General features: G+C 38.1%; 1 non-coding gene across 1 annotated transcript; it reads right to left on the minus strand.

The window, feature by feature from the left end:
• Window positions 1–4,219: 4,219 nt before the first annotated feature.
• Window positions 4,220–4,323, minus strand: LOC122734228. The gene has a single exon (XR_006354032.1). It is a non-coding gene; the product is annotated as a U6 spliceosomal RNA (small nuclear RNA).
• Between the last annotated feature and the right edge of the window lie 3,148 nt (window positions 4,324–7,471).

Here is a 7,471-nt window from a genome sequence, read left to right on the forward strand (position 1 = left end):
CTGGATTCCTCTGTGAAGGGAAGTCTATCGATTCCCAAGGTGGGGCTGCATCCTTTTTAATGAATCATTGGAAAACACCATGAAATGGTAAACTTTTATCCTCATTAAACCAGTGGATCAAGGGTTGGGTCCAAAATGGGGTGGAATTGGTCTTGATTGAGTAAAAGAAATGTAGGAAGTCAGTCCGTGCTAGAAGTAGAAGGCCTGATTTCAGTGTGTTCAACCTTTAAATGTGAGGAGACCAAACTGCTCTTGCAGGAATACCAATTTTTCCTGATGAGCAAAACCAAAGGGTAGGCCAGTAACTCTGACAAAGCAGAACAAAATCATCATCACTGGGCATTATTTTGAGTAGGAGTAAATTCTCTGAAGAGTCTGTGCTGTTTTCCTCTCACCCTCTAGTGTTTTACATTAGTTCAAGGATACAGCAGACTTATGAGGGACACTATCTGAATTTGATTGAACACAAACATAATCTTATTTTAGGAGACTGATACATTTCAAATGAGGGAAGGCTGGGACTTGGCGCCAACCCTTCTCATATCTAACATTTATTAAGACTTATCAAATGCTGACCACATTTACAGTGGAATGGAAAGGACAGGCAGGGCTGAGCATCTGTCCTCTGCCTTATGTTTCTTTTAGGGTCCCTTGTGAGGCCAAAGAGTTATATGCTATATGGGTCCTACATGAATATGCAGAGGATGTAGGATTTGACAAAAAACACCCTTCACCACTACAGGTCTCCTCCACTCCACTAATGCAGATCAAAACCCTCTATAAATTAGCAGATAAATGCTAAGGAGTTGTCTCACAAAAATCAAAGTGATGTGACTAAAGGCACAGAACTCATAAGTAGGAAAGGTTGTATTTGAATATAGGCCTTCCTGACTCCAATTCTAGTACTCTGTCTACAAGATGTCTCACTTAAAGGATATATGTTGAACATTAAAATAGACATAACAGTGACTTCTGAACCCCAGACTGGGGTGTTGCATCTTCTCCCTCTACAAAAGGGCCCCTCTCAGCTCTGGATATACAAGTGCTGACTGCATTTGGACCTGAAGGAACCTGAAAGAAGGATCAGGTTCTTTCTCTTTGACTTCTTCTCTGGAACCTCAGAGAAAATTCATTAAAACTTAGGTCTTGGCCTGTGCCTAGAGTCTGCCTAAGAGGGAAAGGAGAAAGGTACTAAATGACGTACAGTGTCAATTATATAGAGGGCAGCTATTTATTTCCTCCACAAAAAGAAATACTAAACATGAAAGAAACCCAACTGCATATTAACAAATAAAACAGTGGTAGGGTTGGGGGCAGCTAGGTGGCACTGCAGTGGATAAAGCACTGGCCCTGGATTCAGGAGGACCTGAGTTCAAATCTGATGTCAGACACTTGACACTTACTAGCTGTGTGACCCTGGGCAAGTCACTTAACCCCCACTGCCCCACAAAAAAAGTGGTAGGGTTAACATAATAATGATTATATCTCTCAGTAGGCATTGCTTAGTAGGTATGTGTTCTGCACATGGCTCAATGTATTTTATTTTCATTTGTTTTCTCACTTTCATTCTGCTTCTTGACTTCCCTTTAGCTGTTCTTGTGTGGTCATGTTCTGTGTCATGCTGGCCACCTTCTTTACCTCTCTGAAGCTTTTCCAATTATTCAGAGGGAACAGTTTGTTCAAGTAGGCACCAGAAGGCCTGATCATTTGATTTTGATATTTATCGACATCTATGTCTCCAGTCAGATTTGCCCACAGGACAGGAAGACGTTTATAGAAAGAATTCCCTTTGGCTTCCTAGTGTGAGGGCTTTTTTACTGATATTCAAAAGTCCTTTAGCAAGAAGGTTGCATTACTTTCTGGGACCTTTGTCTCTCTTCACCTCATTTAATGCTCTCTGAGCAATGCTATTTCAAGTGCCTCATTCCAATTATGCAATGTTGGTGGAAGTTGGTATTGTTGGGTTCTCCACTTTTGTTCCACCCCCATTGTTATTTATGGCCAAGGTCTGCTGTTGGAGAGTTGATCTGAACTGGTTAATGTACTTGCATCTCAAGTTATTTGTTTGATCAGTGGTTAACTTAGCACTTCTGTGAGAAACATGGTAATAGAGATGGGTGAGGACAAACTTCAAGAAGGAAGTAGAACTAATGTCTAGGGGTGAGTAGAGCAATCAAAAAAACTCTCCAAGATATGCCTAGAGAGGCACAATGTTGTATAAACAGGTCAGGCTAAATGGAATGGAGAATATATGAAAGGGAACATTATGAAATAAGCCAAGCAGGTTAGGTGGGAGGCCCATTTTGGAAGGCTCCCACATATTACCTCTGATATAGGTAAGTGGATCAGCTGGTCTCTCTAGCACAGCCATGTTATCCATACTTCATCATAAAACCCAGACACTTTCTCTCATCAAAGAGCCCAGTGTTATAAACCTTGCCACATCCCTGCCAGACGTATCTATAGTCATTTGTCTTGATCTTTCTGTCAGGGGGGCATCATTTCATTTCCTTCCCAAGATTTTCACTATGCCACAAGTGCCACACAGTGGTAGGGATTCATGGCTACCACAGTCCCAATGACTTTGGCAACACAACTCTATGTATATGATGGGCCTCCAGAAATTGATCTCACCAAGGTATCTCAGCAAGTGTTGGACTAGATCTAAACTGAACAAGTTGATTTGGATATAAATGAGAAATTTAAGTCTATTTACATATTTTAGGGTTTTCTCCCCTAGTTTCCTGTCTCCATGTCTATTTTAGCTGAAACAGTTGTCATTAAATCAGATGTTCTGACGCTTTGGAATTTTCATTCTATAGCTAAATACCTTTGAGAGTGAAGCAGTATGTTTCAGGGTATCCAAAAGTGCAGATTCCCATTCCAGCTATAGTAAATCTCTTCTGAGACATTTATCTAATAAGCCTAGTTATCCCCGCCAGAGAAGATACAAGTCCCTGGTGAAATATGTCCAGGTCATTTTGGAACAATATCTCTATGCCAGAATCCAATATCAAAGTGAGCACTAATTTGCAACCCCTAATTATGAGACCTAAAGAGCAGGAACTAAAAAGAATGATACCTTTGACAGAGCTCCTCTAGGTCAGATCTCTATGTGCATGTGAAGAAACATATTTCTGCTCAGGTTATATCTGTTGGATGGTGAAATAAAATTCTTGACATGGAGAAATATATTACATATAGCTCAAATTAGCACTGTGTACTCATCTACACACATGCAATATAGATGTGGGTTTGCTAATCATTCACTAATTTGATTTATTACAACATCCTTTTCCTGTGGGAGCATTGAGATGTACATGGCTAACACAAAGTCCTATGAGAATCCTGCATCTCGTTTAACCATCAGGGAAACTAGCCCTTGGACCCGGTATCATTCTGTCTTCCAGTTCTTATTTTCCAAATCCTTCCTCATAGTTTTGTTCTTATCTTGGAACTTACTTTTCTATGTGCTCTGCGGAGGTCTTCCATTAAAAAAATTCCAAATCCTCTAAGACATGGGCTTGAGTAGTCCTGTGTAACACAAAACTGTCCGCAGAGTATAATTATCTATGTTTATCTATTTCTAGACATTTTAAGGCCCTAGTAATGGAAGCACCTGAGATAACCACTATTAGTGAATCTTTCCATTTTACTTAGTATTAAGTAAGAAAGCACAGAGCTGTTTCTTTCACATGTCTACCTTTTGAGACGGCACTGAGAGGTGAACTTAAGTGAAGTTTCCAAATAGTTCTTACATTAGCTTGGCAGGGTTGCTATTTTAGGGAATGGGAGAGGATTTGAACAACATCCTTCAGTTGTGGGAGCTCATGGAGAAACCTCTGTTCCATGCATTTAATTGGGAACTTTTATTGCTTCATATGGGCATGGTAAATAGAGATGGTTCATTCATATTTCTGAAATCTTAAAGAAAAGAATGCTAAAGGTATGTGTAATGGACAACTTTTTTAGACAATCAAATAAGCTTATAAGAAATCTCTATTGGTTATTAATGTAAACAGTATGCCATTATTTCCAGAAGGTTGTCCTTATTCATTTTTTTTTTTATTTTTTGCAGGGCAATGAGGATTAAGTGACTTGCCCAGGGTCACACAGCTAGTAAATGTCAAGTGTCTGAGGCCGGATTTGAATTCAGGTCCTCTGAATCCAGGGCTGGTGCTTTATCCACTGTACAGCCTAGCTGGCCCCACCCTTATTTTTTTTTTTTTAACGCTTCACGAATTTGCGTGTCATCCTTGCTCAGGGGCCATGCTAATCTCTGTATCGTTCCAATTTTAGTATATGTGCTGCTGAAGCGAGCACCCTTATTTATTTTTATGGCTCATTAGTAACTACCCAGCCTCAAAAGAACTTGAAGAAAGCTCCTCAAATGTTGAGAGGAGCCCCAGGGCAGATTTAGGGGAGGCCATGAATAAGAGTTGTACAGAATGGGAAAACATGAATGATTTTGGTCTGCATTGTTGGAGGGAATGCCCTCATTGATGACCTCATGGATTCATTGGAGTGATATTTCTTAAAAAGTTCATCATGCATAGGTGCTTACTTGGTTGTATGTTCATGACCACATTCAAATCAAAAGTCTAAACTCATTTAAATTTGATAGACACTAATAAAAGGATACCCATGTTTATGAGTAGAAAATGTATTTGTATAGTTACTAGGATAACTCAATAGCAATTGCATTTGTAAGGTGTGACCTATTTAGATTTTTCTACTGTTGAAAAATCAAAGGAACAAAGACAGAGACCAAAGAAAGGTAGACCTGACTCCCTTTCAGGTGAAGTAAAGAATTCCACACCTTGGAAAGGTATAAGGTTTTAATGACCTCACCTACTATGTGAGGTGACAATCCTCAGAGGCAGGCAAAGAGGAGACATTTCTACCAATATTGGGCTAAAAATATGTGCCTTTTCTGAAATAGCATAGTGCCATTCTAACTGGAAAAACAAAAACAAAACCCCTTTTAGCTGAAAGAACATAGTAACATCTTTCCTTTAATTTTTAGAATTTCTAATTTTGTGTTTAATTGGGGATTTTTAATTTGTTCCTTTTCTAGTTTTTTTAGTTGCATGCCCAGTTCATTGATCCCCTCTTTTTCAATTTTCTTGATGTAGACATTTAGAGATATAAAATTTCCCCTAAGAACTGCTTTGGCTGCATCACATAAGCCTTGGTATGTTATCTCATTGTTGTCATTCTCTTGGATGAAGTTACTGATTGTTTCTATGATTTATTGTTTGACCCACTCATTCTTTAGAATGAGATTATTTAGTTTCCAATTCATTTTTGATCTATCTTTCCATGGCCCTTTATTACACATAATTTTTTATTGTAAATATTTATTAAGTGTCTTTCTACATTTGACCGTGAGGTTTTTATGCCCTAATACAAGGTCAATTTTTCTATAGGCCACCTGTACTGCTGAGAAAAATGTATATTCCTTTTTATCCTCATTCTGTTTTCTCTAATTATATTTAATTTTTTAAAAATTCTATTCTTCTTATCTTTTAAGTTTTATTTTGTTGTTAGATTTATATAGTTCTGAGAGGGGGAGGTTAAGGCTCCCTACAAATATAGTTTTGCTGTCTATTTCTTCCTGTAACTCACTTAACTTCTTGTCTAAGAATTTGGATGCTTTACCATTTGGAGTATATATGTTTACTATTTATATTACTTCATTGTCTATGGTACCTTTTAGCAAGATGTAGTTTCCTTCTTTATCTCTTTAAATTAGATCTATTTTTGTTTTTGTTTTATCTGAGATAAGGATTGCTACCCCTGCTTTTTTTTTTTGCTTCATCTGAAGCATAATATATTCTACTCCAGCCTTTTACCTTTACTCTGTGTGTATCTCTCTGATTCAGATGTGTTTCTTGTAAACAAAATATTGTGGGATTCCATTTTTTAATCCACTCTGTTATCTGTTTCCATTTTATGGGAGAGTTCTTCCCATTCACATTCATAGTTATGATTAATAAGTATTTTCCTGCATCCTATTCCCCCCCCTTTTTTTATGCTTCTCTTTCCTTTCCCCTGTCCCTTTTCACCACCATTTTGCTTCTGACCACAATCTCCCTCAATCTGCCCTCCCTTCTATCAGCTCCACCTCCATTTTTCTTTATTCTTTTGCTTTCTAGTTTTACCCTCCCTTCTCTCAGCACCCCACCCTTTTCTTTCCCCTTTCTCCTCTTGCTTCCCTATTGGGTAAAATAAAATTCTATACCCAACCGAGTGTGTATGTTATTCCGTCTTTGATCCAAATTAGATGAAAGGTTGAAAAAATTTTCACCCCTCCCTTCTTTCCCTCTTTCATAACAGGTCTTTTGTGCATCTTCATGTGATATAATTTACACCATTCTGCCTTCCCTTACCTCTTCTCCCAGTATTATCCTTTTTTCCATCCCTTAAGTTTTTTTTAATATCAACTTTAACATCAAAATCAACTTATAACCACACCCTCTGTCTATGTGAACTCCTCCTCCTAGCTGTCTTTTTTTTGGGGGGGGGGGACAATGGGGGTTAAGTGACTTGCCCAGGGTCACACAGCTAGTAAGTGTCAAGTGTCTGAGGCTGGATTTGAACTCAGGTACTCCTGAATCCAGGGCTGGTACTTTATCCACTGCGCCACCTAGCCGTCCCCCTCCTATCTGTCTTAATAAAGATACAGCTCTCAAGATTTACAAGTATCTTCTTCTTGGGTAGGAATAGAAACATTTAAACCTTATTGAATAACACCCCCTCACACTCCATTTTACCTTTTTATGCTTCTCTTGAATCTTGTATTTGTAGACTGAATTTTCTGTACAGTTCTGGGCTTTTCATTAGGAATGTTTTAAAGTCTCTTATTTTATTGCATTCCCAAATTTCCCCTAAAAGATTATGTTTAATTTTGCTGAGTAGTACATTCTTGGTTGTAATCCAAGTTTCTTTGTCCTCCAGAATATAATATTCCAAGCCCTCCAATCCTTTAATGTTGAAGCTGACAGATCCTGTGTAATAATGATTGTTGCTTCTTGATATTGAAATTGTTTCTTTCTTGCTGCTTGCAGTATTTTCTCCTTTACATGATAATTCTGGAATTTGACTATGGTATTCCTTGGAGTTTTCCCTTTGGCGTCTCTTTCAGGAGGTGATCAGTGGATTCTTTCAATGACTTTTTTTCCTCTGGTTCTAAGACATTGGAGCAATTCTCCTTGATAATGCCATGAAATATGCTGCCCAGTTCTTTTTTTGATCATGTTCCTCAGGTAGTCCAATTATTCTTAAATTGTCCCTCCTGGATCTTTTTTCCAGGTCTCTTGTTTTTCTGAAGAAGTATTTTACATTTTCTTCTACTTTTATATTCTTTTGATTCTGCTTTACTTCTTCCTGTTGTCTCATTGAGTCATTAGCTTCCATCTGCCCAGTTCTGATTCTTAAGGAATTAATTTCCTCAGTCAGCGTTTGCATC

The sequence above is a fragment of the Dromiciops gliroides genome, chromosome X, assembly GCF_019393635.1.
Source record: "Dromiciops gliroides isolate mDroGli1 chromosome X, mDroGli1.pri, whole genome shotgun sequence".
NCBI classification, from domain to species: domain Eukaryota; kingdom Metazoa; phylum Chordata; class Mammalia; order Microbiotheria; family Microbiotheriidae; genus Dromiciops; species Dromiciops gliroides.